This window comes from Nerophis ophidion, linkage group LG06 (genome assembly GCF_033978795.1).
Source record: "Nerophis ophidion isolate RoL-2023_Sa linkage group LG06, RoL_Noph_v1.0, whole genome shotgun sequence".
Lineage (NCBI taxonomy): Eukaryota > Metazoa > Chordata > Actinopteri > Syngnathiformes > Syngnathidae > Nerophis > Nerophis ophidion.
This window is the reverse complement of record NC_084616.1, coordinates 33420483-33429143: the sequence shown is the minus strand read 5'-3', so window position 1 is coordinate 33429143 and position 8661 is coordinate 33420483.

The window sequence follows — 8661 nt, the reverse complement described above, 5'->3', positions numbered from 1 at the left end:
TTTTTTTCTATTTTTTTTTCTTCAATTTTGCATGAGTCCTAACCTATATTTCAATCAGAAAGCATGCATGTGATAAGGCAGCGTTATGGAGCTCAGTCACTTTAGCACTTAGTCTAAACGTCTAGCGGCTTCAGGCGTATCTGCAGCCGCACACACAAGAGGGCATCTGCTGCTCTTCTAAAGCAGAGCATGACCCATCTGCTTCAACCTTTCAGCCTCTCTGTCATTTGGAACATATTTTATGGCTGCACGTCCAGCAAAATAACCCCACTTCATTTTTGCACAGGGTATTGTGTCCAGTAGTTTGTTGGATTAGACATCATGGTTTATAAAAATGAATCGACAAAGATGTGCTATTGTCGACTCATCTCTTAAAAAAAAGAAAATTTGAACGGCCACACTTTTATTCCAGTTTGGATAAATCTTTGCTGCTAAATAACTTTGAATGCCATGTTTACAGGACATTATGCCCTTTAGGTATGTTGATTTAGTTTTCACTGGTTATTTACTCTATGTGATTATGTTAAAACGATTCATTTCTCAGTAATTTGTATAATTTATGTTACTATTGAAATTATCTATTGTCAATCTATAGCTATCTATACTAAATCTATTATGATCGGTTTAAAAAAACGAGTTAAATCAATTTTTGGGTTCACCGTCAAACTCAAACTTGTACAGCAGATCGTAAACTATAACTATAACGAATCGGAAAAAGTAATCGCTGGCTCGTCGACTATTAGAAGAAACATTTTTTGCAGCCCCAGTTCAAATCTAATACAGTATTACCTGTAAAGCTGTCGAACAAGTTTCACTTTAATTGACCCAGATTTTTTTTTAAACTCTTAAGAGGTCAAGCCAGTCATGCATGATGTGTGTTTTACAGCAAAATTGCATCAGTGATGTCAAAGAGAACATGAAGGTATGATAGTGATTATAGTCAATAATAAACTCAGTTGATTGTTTGAACGATTTAAACACACTGCAGTTGACTTATTTTTACACTTGAATAGCAGAATGCTACAATTGTATTTAAAAATTGCCTGCACACTTATATGTATAATAGTGAGGGATTGGCCCTGTAATAGATTATTCCAAATATAAAATCATACTAAGTCATAAATCCAACAGCATCTGGGAAAGTGTTTGACCTTGATGTCCCACTGATTTTGTGTACAATCCAACAAAGTTCCTATAAGAAAACATTGCATGTTTGAGATCAGGTATGCCCAGACTTTTTGCCTCTAAAGATCGAAGTAAGAACGTGCTAACAGGCTGTGGGCCAAACAGTGAGTTTAAGCGTTTAGCAGGACAATTAGTAAGGAGTTACGCTCAATACTGCCCTATTTGGCGAGCAAAATTAGATGCCATTGTTGGGCCTCTTGGAACTATAGATCATAATAGCTGTCATTGCCTTGTACTTGTCACAGATTGTCCACAACAAAAAACATGTTCAAACATAAGTGTGTCTATATATGCACTTTGCACCAGGACACTCTAAAACACAGTTCGATGACCGACTTTGTAGTTTTGTCATTGCTGTCTCATGTTTTGGACACTCGGGTGAAGAGAGGGGTGGAGCTTTCTTCTGATCAACACCTGGTGGTGTGGGGGCTCCGGTGGTGGGGGAAGATGCCAGTCAGACCTGGCAGGCCCAAACGCATTGTGATGTTCTGCTGGGAATGCAAGAATAGTCTCCCATCAGGGAGACTTAGAATTCCCACCTCTGGAAAAACTTTAAACATGACTCGAAGGAAGCGCTAGACATTTAGTCCGAGAGGACCATGTTCCGTACCTTTCGTGTCGAGGCAGCCGATCGGAGCTGTGGCCGCAAAGTGGTTAGTGCATGTCATGGTGGTAATCCCAGAACGCGCTGGTGGACACCAGCGATAAGGAATGCCGTCAAGCTGAAGAAAGATTCCTATCGGGTCCTTTCGGCTAATTGGACCCCGGAGGCAGCGGACAGGTACCCACAGACCTAGCGTGGGATGCAGTGCACTGTCAACATTGTATTGTCGGGAGTGTTTGCTGGTGACTTCGACTCAGGACGTTGTGGATCAGTGGAGAGAATACTCTAAAGACATCCTCAATCCCACCTGCACTTCTTCCTATAAGGAAGCAGAGCCTGGGGAATCTGTGGTGGGCTCTCCTATTTCTGGGGCTGAGGTTGCCGAGGTAGTATAAAAGCTCCTTGGTGGCAGGGCCCCAGGGGTGGATGAGATCTGCCCAGAGTTCCTTAAGACTCTGGATGCTGTGGGGTGGTCTTGGTTGACAAGACTCTCTGCATTGCGTGGACATCGGGGCGGTGCCTCTGGATTGGCAGACCGGGGTGGTGGATCCTCACTTTAAGAATGGGAACCGGAGGGTGGGTTCCAACTGTCGTTTGATCACACTCCTCAGCCTTCCTTGTAAGGTCTATTCAGGTGTACTGCAGTGAAAATTACGCATACACTCCAGTTACTGGTGGTTTTGGCACTGTGGACAGGTGCCAGATCATGCTGGAAAATGAAATCATCACCTCCATAGAGCTTTTCAACAGATACAGCTACAATAGCCGTATTCCCATGGTCAAGCCACTCCTGAACTCAAGACAACGCAAGAAGTGTCTGACTGACGGACAGTTGCAGAGTGGTCCAGGGTCCTGTTTTCAGACGAAAGCAAATTTTGTATTTCATTAGGAAGTCAAGGCGCTATAATCTGGAGGAAGGCTGGAGAGGAGCAAATTCCAAGTTGCTTGAAATCTAGTGTGTTCCCACAGTCCGCAATGGTTTGGGGAGCCATGTCAGCTGCTGGTTTTGGTCCACTGTGTTTCAAGTCCAGAGTCAATGAAGCTGTGTACCAAGAGCACTTCATGCTTCCATCTGTTGTAAAGCTCTATGGAGATGATGATTTCATTTTCCAGCATGATCTGGCACCTGCCCACAGTGCCAAAACCACCAGTAACTGGTGTACTGACCATGGCATTACTGTCTGCGATTGGCCTGCCAACTCCCCTGACCTGAACCCTATAGAGAATTTGTGGGGTATTGTGAAGAAGAAGTTGAAAGACACCAGACCCAATAATGCAAATGAGCTAAAGGCCGCTATTGAAGCATCCTGGGCATCCATAACACCTCAGTAATGCCACAGGCCGATTGCCTCCTTGCCACGCTGAATTGATGCAGTAATCCTTGCGAAAGGATTCCTAACCAAGTACTTAGTGCATTATTGACATTTTCAACTGTTCAATTTTGTTTTGCTGTTATAAATCTTTTTTTTTTTACTTGGTCTGAGGAAATATTACATTTTTTTGAGATAGGATTTTTGAGTTTTCTTAAGCTGTATGCCATAATCAGCAATATTAAAATAATAAAAGGCTTGCAATATGTCAGTTGATGTGTAGTGCATCCAGAATGTATGACATTTCCATGTTTTTAGTTTCATTACAGAAAATAAAAAACTTTATCACAATATTCAAATTTTCTGAGACAGTCCTCTAATAATAATAATAATAATGAATTGTTTTCGGTATAGTGCTTGTCAGAGTACTCAAAGATGCTTTACAGGATAAAAAATTTAACTATAAAACAGTTCAAAGTAATAATATAAAATACAGGAAATATAAAGGCAATACATTAGCAGTAATATCTATGGCTTTTCCCACACACAAGTGAATGCAAGCATACTTGGTCAACAGCCATACAGATCAAACTAAGGGTGGCCGTATAAGCAACTTTAACACTGTTACAAATATGACAAACACATTTCGGGAGAACATCTGCACCGTAACACAACATAAACACAACAGAACAAATACCCAGAACCCTTGCAGCACTACCTCTCCTGGGACGCTACAATATACACCCCTGCTACCCCCCCCCCCACACACACACACACACACCTCAACCCCCGCCCCCCAACCACTCCCACTTCAACCTCGTCATGCTCAATTTCTTAGCTGCTGTTTTGAGGCATCTTTGAAAAAAATAATGCACTTTGTGACTTCAATAATAAATATGGCAGTGCCTTTATGGCATTTTTTCCATAACTTCCGTTGATTTATTTTGGAAAATGTTGTTACATTGTTTAATACATCCAACGGGGAATCACAACAAAATTAGGCATAATAATGGGTTGATTCCATGACTTTATATATCGTATCGGTTGATATCGGAATCGGTAATTAGGAGTGGGACCATACTTGCCAACCCTTCCGGATTTTTCGGGAGACTCCCGAAATTCAGCGCCTCTCCCGAAAACCTCCCGGGACAAATTTTCTCCCGAAAATCTCCGGGAAATTTAGGTGGAGCTGGAGGCCACGCCCCCTCCAGCTCCATGTGGACCTGAGTGAGGACATCCTGTTTTCACATCCGCTTTCCCACAATATAAACAGCGTGTCTACCCAATTACGTTATAACTGTATAATGATCGAGGGCGAGTTCTTGGTTTTCTTATGTGGATTTATTGTTAGGCAGTTTCATTAACGTCCTCCCAGCGCGGTAACAACACACAACAACAGCAGTCACGTTTTCGTCTACCGTAAAGCAGTTCGTCTGCCGTAAACAGAAATGTTGTGACACTCTTAAACAGGACAATACTGCCATCTACTGTACATGCATATGGTTAGAAAAATAGTGACAGAGAATAGAACAAGGATGGACAATTCAACCCTTAACAATGAGTAGATGAGTGTTATGTGTGTGTATATGTGTAAATAAATGAACACTGAAATTCAAGTATTTCTTTCATATATATATATATATATGCATATAAATATATATAGCTAGAATTCACTGAAAGTCAAGTATTTCATATATATATATATATATATATCAGTGACGTGCGGTGAGGTTCATGGCTGGTGAGGCACTGACTTCATCACAGTCAGATTTATAAACATATGAACCCTATAGAGTATCTTATTCACCATTTGATTGGCAGCAGTTAACGGGTTATTTTTAAAAGTTCATACCAGCATTCTTCCCTGCTTGGTACTCAGCATCAAGGGTTAGAATTGGGGATTAAAACACCAAAAATGATTCCCGGCCGCTGCTGCTCACTGCTCCCCTCACCTCCCAGGGGGTGAACAAGGGGATGGGTCAAATGCAGAGGACAAATTTCACCACACCTAGTGTGTGTGTGACAATCATTGGTACTTTAACTTGATGTAGCAGGTACTTTAGCTAGTATATAATAGTATAAATAAATTACACTTATTATTATCATAATTAGCAATAATACTGCTAACATTAACAATATTAAATAATCACATGTATGTACAAAATAACAAACACGACAGTACACAGTGTTGTCTCTATGACAGGTGTAACCGCGCTCCAGCGGCCGTGTTCATTCATTGTCTTTACTGTAGCATAAAAAATGCAGATGGCCTTAAAACGCCACAATACTCAGTCACCATATTTAAGTACCCAAAATAAAGACTCAACATAAATATAAATTCAATCGGATCAGAAACATTGGAGGAAACGGGATTAAAACCCGATGCTAACTGCCCATAGAAAATACATGGGTACGGCTAGTAGCTACTATTAGCAAACAAATTCCCTTACAAACTCGGCGTAATATTTGAACATCGACACACTCTTTCATCGCAGCTCGGCCCTGATGGTCGGCACCTATAAGTTTACAATTAGTTGTACAATGTTGGACGGTTGTTTTTACGATATGCAGGCAAACGACAACTTCAAAACATACTGGCTTCAGCCTAGCCGAGTAGTGCAAGAATGATCTCTGGGATCACTAGCGCCCTCTACCACCAGGAGGCCGGAGAACAGGTGCCTCACATTGTACGTGTTTCGCAGCAGTTTTATGTTTGCTCAGGACAAGAAATACGTTACACACATAAAGTTGTTGACAAAATAGACTGTACATTATATACCTCAGCTAACTAAACTATGGAAATGTATAATATAATTCATATAGTATTTGAACGGTAAATGTGAAAATTAAGCGATTTTGAATAAGAAATAATTTTAAACTGGTGAAGTTAAATGGAAAATAACTTATTGTATAATCACTGGATACATATAACAATATAATTATTTTTTTTCTTTTTACATTTTCTTCTTTCCATGATGATGGGTGAGGCCACGCCTCACCTGCCGCCCCTGACTGCACGTCACTGATGTATGTATATGTATGTATATATATATATATATAAGAAATACTTGAATTTCAGTGTTCATTTAGTTACACATATATGTTTGTCTGATCTAGATTGGGATTGTGCTGAACATTTTTATTTTCCTGAAGGAACTCTCCTGAAGGAATAAATAAAGTACTATTTATCTATCTATGAAATACTTGACTTGGTGAATTCTAAGCTGTAAATATACACCTCCCCTCTTAACCACGCCCCCCGCCCCACCCCTGATCACGCCCCCCCCCCCCCCCCCCACCTCCCGAAATCGAAGTTCTCAAGGTCTGCAAGTATGAGTTGGACAATATCGGAATATCGGCCAAAAAGCCATTATCGGACATCTCTAGCTGTAACCTAACAAAATGTGGAAAAAGTGAAGCGCTGTGAGAACTTTCAGGCTTGTACTGTAGTTTCACTCCTCGTGTTGCATAATGCTTCAGTATTGTTTGACCCATGGCTCCTGTTCACCAGCCAATCCCAGGACACATTACTCCACCAATGGCCTACTTTATTGTGTTCATTAAAATCTCCCTATAACATTTTCTGCTGAAAGGCAGTGTTCTGCTCTGCTCATGTGAGAGAAGAAATATTAAGCCATAACTGTGTAGAAATGATTATGCGGGCATTATTAAGGGTGGATTAAAGATGCACCCATGTAAATGTGCCTTGCGAGATGCATCGATGAAAAATGGAAACAGACGTACACCGCGTGGATTAAGTCTAATCATTTATCATTTTCTAAGCACGCTACAGCGAAAATAGCATAGTGTCTTCCTGTGGGTGTGACTAGACGGCCGATCAGGAGGAGCTCCCAGGAAACACACACAGGTGTCGTGTATAGCCAAGTGATGCACTGCCTTTCCTGTACTAGACATGATAAGAAAATCATTATGTAGCAGAGCATAGTACGTGGGTGCTCTCGCCCCTTCTCCTCACGTGCTCCTTAATTAGTGTGCATGTGAGTATGGGAGAAGGCTGGCATATTGCCTTCCTCCCTGCATCGTCTCATCATCTGCTACTGAAGCCACACATTGTGTGTGCGTGTGTGTGCATGTGTGTGTGCGCGCTTTGCCACGTACTGAAATGTGCTCCTTCCATGCAGACCCACTTTTGCATTTCTTTGAAGGCAGACCCATTTTCATCCTTCCCTCATTTTTAATAACACATTCGACAGAGGCTCTGCTCAATTCCTAATCTCAGCATCCAAATCGGCAAGGATAAGAATTCAATCTGTGATTGTGTGTTAAGCGAACGGACAGACAGGAGGCCAAGGAAGCATCTGTCCCCGTGCGCTCCCTTTGTCAGCCTACATGCTCGCTCTCTCTGCCTCGGGCTGTTTGCTTAAGAACAACAAAGTGAAGGTGGCTGTGTGGGTGCTTCTGTGGCTTTTGTCTGTGTAGCCTTGGCTGCGTGTACACGCTATTACAGAATTTGCAGAATAATCAGCCGTCTGATAGCACAAGATCCACACTATATTTTGTTAGCGATAATAACTAATTCCAAGTGTGTGTCTTTGCATGGCAATATTATTTGTTTGTATCGTATCTTCATTGTGCCTCACATGGAGCCTAATACAATTGTGGGCCTGATTGAGTAAGATCCAAATACCACGGGCTCCACAGCGTATCCAAAAAATAAAATATCTTGTACTATGAGTGGGCGTGTTGCGTGCAAACAAAGCAAAGGATTTTTCATGCATACATGGCTTTTACCACAGAGACGATCATTTTCTTCACAGCAGGTCACATCTGTTATCTGTAACACCTTCTCTGATTTGCCATCTAGACCAGTGTTTTTCAGCTTTTTTTAAACCAAGGTACATATTTTTCATTGAAAAAATCCTGAGGCACACCACAAGCAGAATTATCATTAAAAAATGAAACTCAGTAGCCGACATTGACAATAAAAAGTAGTTTTCGCAATTGTTGGATATGAATTTAAACTATAACCAAGCATACATCACTATAGCTCTTGTCTCAAAGTAGGTGTAATGTCACGACCTGTCACATCCCGCCGTGACTTATTTTGAGGTTTTTTTGGTGTTTTCCTGTGTGCAGTGTTTTAGTTCTGGTCTTACGCTCCTATTTTGGTGTTTTTTCCTGTTTTGTTGGTATTTTCCTTTTGCGGTTTCATATCTTCCTTGAGCGCTATTCTGCGCACCTGCTTTGTTTTCGCAATCAAGACTATATAAGTTGTGCGGACGCTATCCTTCTTTGTGGGTACATTATTGATTGTCTGGTCCTGGGTTTGACGGTCAACTACATCCAGGCATGAGATGGGAGGTTGTGTGTGGGGTTAGTGAGTCCCAACTAACATCTATAAAATGCACACAAAGAACCATTTGCACCTTCTCTTGTGACTGGCGGGCGGTCAGCGCCATAAAGCTGAGCGGGTCCCTGGGTAAATGGGGTGCGGACAACCAACAGGACAGACTAAGTTCAACAGCCCAGTAAGGCAATTAGTCTATGAGAAGGATCTCTGGTATATAATACCCCTTCCAACCCACACCAAGCCAGTGTGGA